The following is an 8,141-nucleotide window of genomic DNA, read 5'->3' as shown; positions in this document are numbered from 1 at the left end:
TAGTTATATAGGTCTAGTTATATAGGTCTTATATAAACCTTATATAGGCCTTCAGCTGACAGAATGTTACTCACCTCTTTCCCAAGGGTACTAGGATTAAAGTTATATGCTACCACATAAAGCCTAAAATTCCTTTTTGGGGAGTAAAAAGCTGAAATATTTCTTGATAAAAGGGTTTCAATTTTATCATCAACATACATTTATTGCCTCATCCAATTTTTCCTTTCATTTTGAAATTTATTTTTCATTGATGAGACATAAAAATTAATACAATAAAGTATATTGTATATAATGTGCAAATCAAGTTAATCTTGTATATGTATGTATGCATTCATCACTTCTCTATGGTGACAACATTAATAATTCTATCTAGATGTTTGAAATGTTCAACACAGCTTTGTTACCTACATTATCTAACTGTGCAATACATGTTCAACCTAGCCTTGTTACCTACATTCCTGAACTATTCAAAAACCACACTTGATATATTCAACCCAACCTTATTAACTACATTACCATTACCCAACTGTGCAATACACATTAGAAATTCTAATATCTGCTTCCCTATACTTTCTTTCTCATTAATCACATTTATCCAACCTCTGTCTCCTATACTTCTTAGCCTCAGGGAAACTTCACTCTATGATCAACTTGGTGAGGGCAGTTTTTACAGATTTCCACACATCAGGGAGAATATATGGTAGTTCCTGTGTCTGTCCTTTCTTTTTAAATTTGCTCAGTGAAATATTTTCCAGAACAAATAATATGATTTTATGAAATTTTGTGACTGAATTGCATTCCATTGTGTATATGTGCTAACTTTTCTTTATCGAGTGATCAAGTGATAGATAGACATTTGTTTCCATTTCTTAGCTAGTGTGAATAATGTTGCCATTAACATGGAGTACATCCTACACTGAAATTTCTATAAATTTTATATGACTATATGGTATGTCCATTTTAATTGTTGATGAGTTTCCATATTATGTACCATAATAGCTGCATTATTTTACAATCATAATAACAATTAGCAGTGGCCCTCTTTTCTCTGCATCCTCGTCAATTGTTACCATTTTATGCCTTTTTGATAATAGCCATCATTACTGAAGTGATGTACTGTTTTATTGTGTTTTTATTTGTATTTCTCTGATAATTTGTGATGCTAAATGCCATTTGTTTGTATTCTCTTGAGAAATACTCAAGTCTATTGCCTATTTTCCAGACTAATCCTCCCATGGTGGTTGACCTGGCTGGCATCCTCAGTACACTCCAGAATTCACAGATATTTTTATATTAAGTATAGGGCTCAAGCTCATGTCCTGATACAGGGCAAGCTCTTTGATTGCTCATCCCTCTTTCCCTCACTATCGTACACAAGTCATTCTTTTTACCAAAAATAAAGTCATTAGCCATATAGTGTAAGGAATTACGATTTATCCACAAGTGAAACCATATGTTTTACAAGTTCATTAAGACTCATACATTATTAATATAAGGTGATTATTGAGTATAACTGTGAATCTACGGGTAGCAGATATTTACAGTGTGAAATGTCAGTGAGAAGATAAGCATAGGGTCAGATCATCACTTCTCCACTTGCCTTTCTCCAGGCTGTGCTGTTCCTCTGCTTTCCAGGTCTTCTACTCTTTATTGGTGTTTTCTCCAATAAATTTCTATATCTTAAAATTAAAACATCATATTTCTTTCAGATTTTTCCACTCACAAATTATAATCAATCGCTTTTATGGAAATGGACTCACTTTATGCTTACCCTCTCAGAATTAAACAAGGATACCCCTTTCGAATGTGAATGATGTTTCTTCACAAGCCATTTAAACATAATTCTATTACATCTGTAAGATGTTCTCTTAATATTACTTTACTTGAGATAGTTTTGTATGATACTTATGATCAAAAAACAAAATAAATGAGTGAGTGACTTATATATTCAGACCTGTTAAAACACCTTTAAATACACACAAACAATTACAATCCCTTAGAATAGTTCAATAACTTTGCCTTCACTATTTAGAAGCAACCATATCATATGGTATTTTAAATCAATCAGTAGGTAAATCTTGACCACGTTGTACCCCGGAATGTTTCATGTACAGTTTTAAAGTAAACAAAATTTCTTCATACTGCACATTCCCTGACCCATTAAAATGCCTTGTTCTATTTTAAATGCATTGATTAACTCAGAACGAATGTAATAGGAAACTTTCTAAAACCCCACTTTGATAAGTTTAACTTCTATACCTAAAATAACTGCAAACTCTGAAGGGAGAAGAATTCCCATAAAAACAAATTATTTCACCGAAAATTGGCAGCTATTGTCATAGGAATTCGTGGGGTACACATTTGTTGCTTCACACAGCAATCATTATTAGCATAAATGCTGACATTGTCACAAAGCTTGGCCATGATGACATAGAAAAGGCTTGGAATGATTACCAGTAAGTTGACACGAGCCTGAGCTGCCAGCATCAACACTGAGGGCAATTCTGCTAAATAAACGTCACTTTTGAGAAATACAGCAGATTATAGAACAACTAATTAATATCACATCTATTCTGGAAGAGGGAGTGTTTCAAAAACACCCAGAGGCATAGACAGTCATCAGCGCAAAATTGATTATCCACAGGTGGATTCCGAACATTGCAGTCCCCCATCACAGCAGATTTCCCCGCTCAGTGACTTCACACCACCTCAGGCAAGCTCAGCTCCACAGCTTGCATTTCTGCTGCTCAGTCAAGCTGTCTTGCTATTTGCAAATTATGCAGGATTGTGGACAGCATCAACCCCAGGCCTCAGCTTTGTGAGGTTCAGTATGCTTCTCCTTGCCTACCAATGCTATTGGATTCTCAGCTGGCTCTTCCAGTTTGGCAGATGAATTCTTACCCCCAAAACACTTCTACTTCGTCTTACAGGAGGGGTCCTGGTTGCTCCATAAAGTAACTTGTGTATAAACCTTAAAATCTTTCTAATATGGTATTCTCTTTCCCAGCACCCCAAGACATTGGGAGTCTAACCTGACTCCCAATCAGTGGCTTTTAGAAGATGCTTGAAAAAAATGCCCAGAGTATAAAAATGGCAAAAGGGAAAACCAGAATGTCTTCCCAGCATTCCATATGGGACACAGTATTTATATAAGTACAATATACAACAATTACCATGATTACTAGCAAACATCAGACAGCCTTTCAAACTACTACTATGTTTCAAGCCCGTGGTAATGAAAACCTATGGACATCTTTGTCACCCTTACATTTGCAAGAAGTAAAGTATCTAGGGAAGACAAAGTTACCAAAAGAACTATCACTTGAGTGCAGAATATTCATGTAGAAAGTGATTTATACAATGGTTCCTATGACCTCCTATGGTAACAGAGGCCACAAATATTAGCACAGACCCCAACTGTAGCAGGGCCACAGATTCCAATATGGTTCACAGCAACAGCTCAGTCCCAGCACAGTCTGAGCACAGCCCTGTGATACCAACAAAATCACAGACTGCAGCCAAACTCCCTGGCTTCCGTGTGGCCTTCAGTAGTAACATAGGCCTTGAACTTCAACAAAGATCCCAGCTGCCATAGGAATATGGGTCCAGACATGGCCCTTGGTGGCAGTCCAAGTCTGGACATCACCATGACCCTCCCTCGGTGATTAGCAGGCCTCACACATCAACTTACTCCACACTGCCCTCTCTTTTTTCAGTTCTACCTCTTTCTGCAACACATGACTTATTCTGTTTCTCTTTCTCTCCCATTTCTCCAGTACATATTTATTCATCAAAGTTGGATCCACCCTCTTGATGGCACAGGCAGGCCCATGGTTGTCTCCCCAGCAGTCCAGGTCTTGAGGCTAGCCTGTGGGTGGCTAGCAAAACCCTGAATCAAATGGGATCAGGTGGGCCCATCGATGTCTTCTAGGCAGCACAGGTGTTAAGGACTCAGGCTGGATCTACAACTGGATTTTTCTCAATTGAGGTTTCTCCTTTCAGATATCTCTAGCTTGCATCAAGTTAACATCAAACTATATAGGACAAATTATAAATATACTCTTCTCAAAGCAAATAAGTCAAACTACGGAAACCCCAACTATGTACGATTATCCAGGCAAACTGACATGATGGTATAATAGGAATTTTAAATTTTAATTGAAATTGGTTTACTTTGTTTACTGAACTACCTGAGAAGCATCAGAATGGCAGACTACAAGAGGTACTGAGTGAGTGGCAGGCTACAGGAGGGACTGTGAGGGAGTGGCAGACCACAGAAGGCACTGTGAGTGAGTGACAGGCTACAGGAGGGACTGTGAGGGAGTGGCAGACCACAGAAGGCACTGTGAGTGAGTGACAGGCTACAGGAGGGACTGTGAGGGAGTGGCAGACTAAAGCAGACTCTGTGAAGCACCTTTCAAGCCTGCTTGTCCTCTCCTCCCTGAGCTTAGGACCTCAGACTACTCACACTCATGAAGATGGTAGTAGGTTTTTGAGGTTGTACTTGTTACTTGTCTCATTGCTGTGACAAAGTACACAGTAAAAGCAACTTAAGGAAGGAAAATCTAAGCTCCTGGCTTGAGGATGCAGTCTATCATGACAGGAAGTTACTGCAATGAGAGTGTCCCTAGTTGGGGTGGCATCAGACAGCTGGTGACATCATGTACATTGTCAGGAAGCAGAGTCATGAACCCTAGTGTCCCTTTACCTGAAAAATGCTCCTGATTTGGTCTTTTTCCAGTAGCCTGGGATATCATTGCAACTTGGGCTATACCATCATCACAGCTTTACAACAAGTAGCCATTTCAAGATCTTGGTGTAGGGAACATTCCTCCACTACACATTGATCCACCTCAGGATGTATGAGTATTCAAGCCTCCTAGTGCCCACACTCATTCAGGCCTCAAGGATAACATGAGTTTCTGCTATCAGCTCGGAATATATCCTGGTCCCGTTGAGCCCAGCTATAGTACGCACGAATTTGCCTTAATTCACTAACCCAAGAAAACACTTCCCTAATCATTTTTCCATCAGAAGAATATTTGGAAGCAACCATCCTTTTTTCTGTCTTCATTGAAAGGAGTCATCTTTTTTTAATCTTTGAAATTTCTGTTGAGATTTTTAGGGTTACTTATGCTTGCTACCATGGCATCTTCAGATAAAGATGCTTTGACATCTTTATTTCCAATTATGACAATAACTGCTAACATATAATGACTTATGCTGTTATTAATGCCCTTAATTATTATCCCAAAGTGTTAAAACCATGCATACTGAAGGTAGACAGCATCGAGCTGAGTCAGACAGACCAGTGATAACAGAGAAAAGCATGAGTGTTTAAAGTATAGTCATGAATGTGTTGGGAAGTGTAGCAAAACATATAGATATTCTAAAACAAATTAAAAGTTTAGGAAGAAAGAAAGCCGGCACATTGGAAGAAAGCAGAGTCTCAGATGCACTTGAAGCTCTGTAGAGAGAGAGGCCTTAATACAAGTGTTTGAAAAGGCAATATAAGATATGAGATTGTGGCTAAGATGTAAACTGATTGAATCAGTGATTTTTATACTAGAGAAGTTTGAAATGATTTTGGTTAAAAGGTCATGAGACAGCTAATGCAAGGTAGGTGTTGGAAAAATCATAACAGGTGAGACAAAACTTTATTTTATAAATGGGATGTTGTAAATATAGAGGATGAGACATGAGCCATAACAGGGTGTTTAACAGGCAAAGCAATAGCTTGAAATTGGTGTTATGTATGAGCTATTTATAAAAAAGACTTTGAACCAGTTTCTGAGAAAGGGTCTGGATATGTAGGAACATATAAAATGCAAATTACTTACCTTAAAGAGATGAGTTAGACAGGACTCTGGATTCATTAAGTCTGTTGTCATATAGGTCTTGTTGTCATATAACCAAGCATGATTTTTAATGTTTATAGATAATCAACAAGCCACTCTACTGATAGGCAAATTCCTAGACAATTATCTTTGTGTGTGAACTGGAAAAAAGAAATTATCTTCAATGACCAGAATATTTTTAGACTAAGGACACAGTTCATTTCCTTCTTAAAGATCAACATATGGTAGCTGGTTTATATATTTAATATTCATCTAGAATACCAAGTATTTTACACACATCTTTTCAAGTCTGCCCAATAAATCGCAAAGGAAAAAGAAACAACCTTATTTAATACCAGAAGAAACTAGCGTAAAAATACCATTTGACTAAAATTTTAACGTAGCCAAGTGTATTAGTTCCATTGCTATGACTGTGTTAAGACATCAGGACTAGAAGAAATTTGTGAAGGAAGGAATTTGTTTGTGGCTTAAAGTTCCAGAGAGATAGAACTCTTCCGTGGAGGGAAGAAATAGCAGCAAGTGACAGGCATGGCAGAGGCAAAAGGAGGGTGAGGGGATGCATCTTCAACTGCAAACAGAAAACAAAGAGAGCACAAACTGAAAATAGGGTGAAGCTAAAACCTGTCAAATCCTTCCGCACCTTGACACAATTCATCCAGTAAGGCTGAATCTGTCTATAGCCTATTCAAATGGCACTACTAGCTTGGAACCAAGTGTTCAAATTCCTGAGCCTATGGAGGATATTCTCCTTAAAATCATGACACTAGGATAAAACCTGCAGTAACCTGATTTCACAGCTTCCTTATTTAAGTATTTACTTAAATAAGATAAAAGATAAAATAAAAACCTGAATAATTTGTGGAAAAAGACATTTTGAATGCATGCTCCCTGTTCAAAAAGTTTTGAGAATATCAAGAAAGCCACCATAGAGGATTAAAATGGGAGCGAAACCTTTGTGAGCATGGGGTTTGTTCCACGTAATAGATGGCAGAAGCCTCCACTAGAGTTGCCCCATGAGCAATGTCTCTCGGTATGAAAAAGAGCACTGCAAAAAAAAGTTGCAATATAGGAGATGGTGGCTCACACCCATAATTCCAGCGTACAGATGAATTGTCAGGAGCCAGAGGTTAGCCTAAGAATTAAGATGCAGTTTGTGCAGATGGTTGCGATTTTAACTGTTGAATGTTGAAATTCAAAGACATAAATTAATTACTGTGAAGATTAAAGCCTGTTACTGAATGAGCATTTTTTATATACAATAAACAACACAGGTTAAATGTTACAATCAGACAAATTTCATAACCACATTAAATTGACTTTTACTTACTGCCATTTTTATTTTTTAACCTATGCACAAATATTGGGGAAGTTGCATAGCACTTTAATCATCACTACTTTATAAACTGTACTTGTATTGCGGTAGTCCTTGAGCCAGGATATTTATGGAGAATAAGCCTCTCTCTAGGAAGTTATTGAAGGCTTTCCACCGAATCAGTTAGGAATGAATAGAAAGTGTGAAGAATGATGGAATGATGAACAAATAATAGATTTTCTTTGAAGATCCCACTGAATAGCTCTGACTGGAACACAAGGCAAAGGCAGTAAGGGGGAATTCATATATATATATATATATATATGTGTGTGTGTGTGTGTGTGTGTGTGTGCATGTGTATGTGTATATAATTTATTACATAGATTTCATTATAATATTATTATATTAAATCTCTCTATATAGCCTAATAACAGGTTCTAATCTGTGGCAATAAAAATGAGATGCAGAGACCCTACAACAGTCCAGTGTGATGGGTTTTCCACTAAACATAGCCACAAGTTTGACAATTACAAGCCACCCGTGTTGAGCAAAAACTCAGACTCAGAATCAAAAAGTGGTATAATAATACTTTCCCAACCATGTCTGGAGTGAAATAATGAGGAAATGTTTGAGATTATGACAAGGCAATGAATAGTTGTTCAAAGAAGGATGGGTAGGAAGTAAAGGAAGAAAGTGGTGTATGATTTTTGCATCACTGTCAGTCTCCTCATAGGCATAGAGTAAAACCAAGTTGGGATGCCTAATGATAATCACCAAAGGAACCAGACTATAGAAATACAAAGCAATAGGAAGAAGAAAGAAATCATTATGATAACATAAGGAGCCAGGACTTAAAGCAACCAAATGAAGAAAGAGAAAGAGAACTCAGCTGGAACGTCTACCGTAATAAATACAAGATGAGAAGCTGGGATATGTGTGACCAGAGAAGAAACACACAAAGCTGTAAAGCT

This window comes from Microtus oregoni, unplaced genomic scaffold (genome assembly GCF_018167655.1).
Source record: "Microtus oregoni isolate MIOR12 unplaced genomic scaffold, Mior012 000001F_ref0000356, whole genome shotgun sequence".
In the NCBI taxonomy this organism is placed as follows: Eukaryota; Metazoa; Chordata; class Mammalia; order Rodentia; family Cricetidae; genus Microtus; species Microtus oregoni.
Note: the sequence above shows the minus strand (reverse complement) of the source record.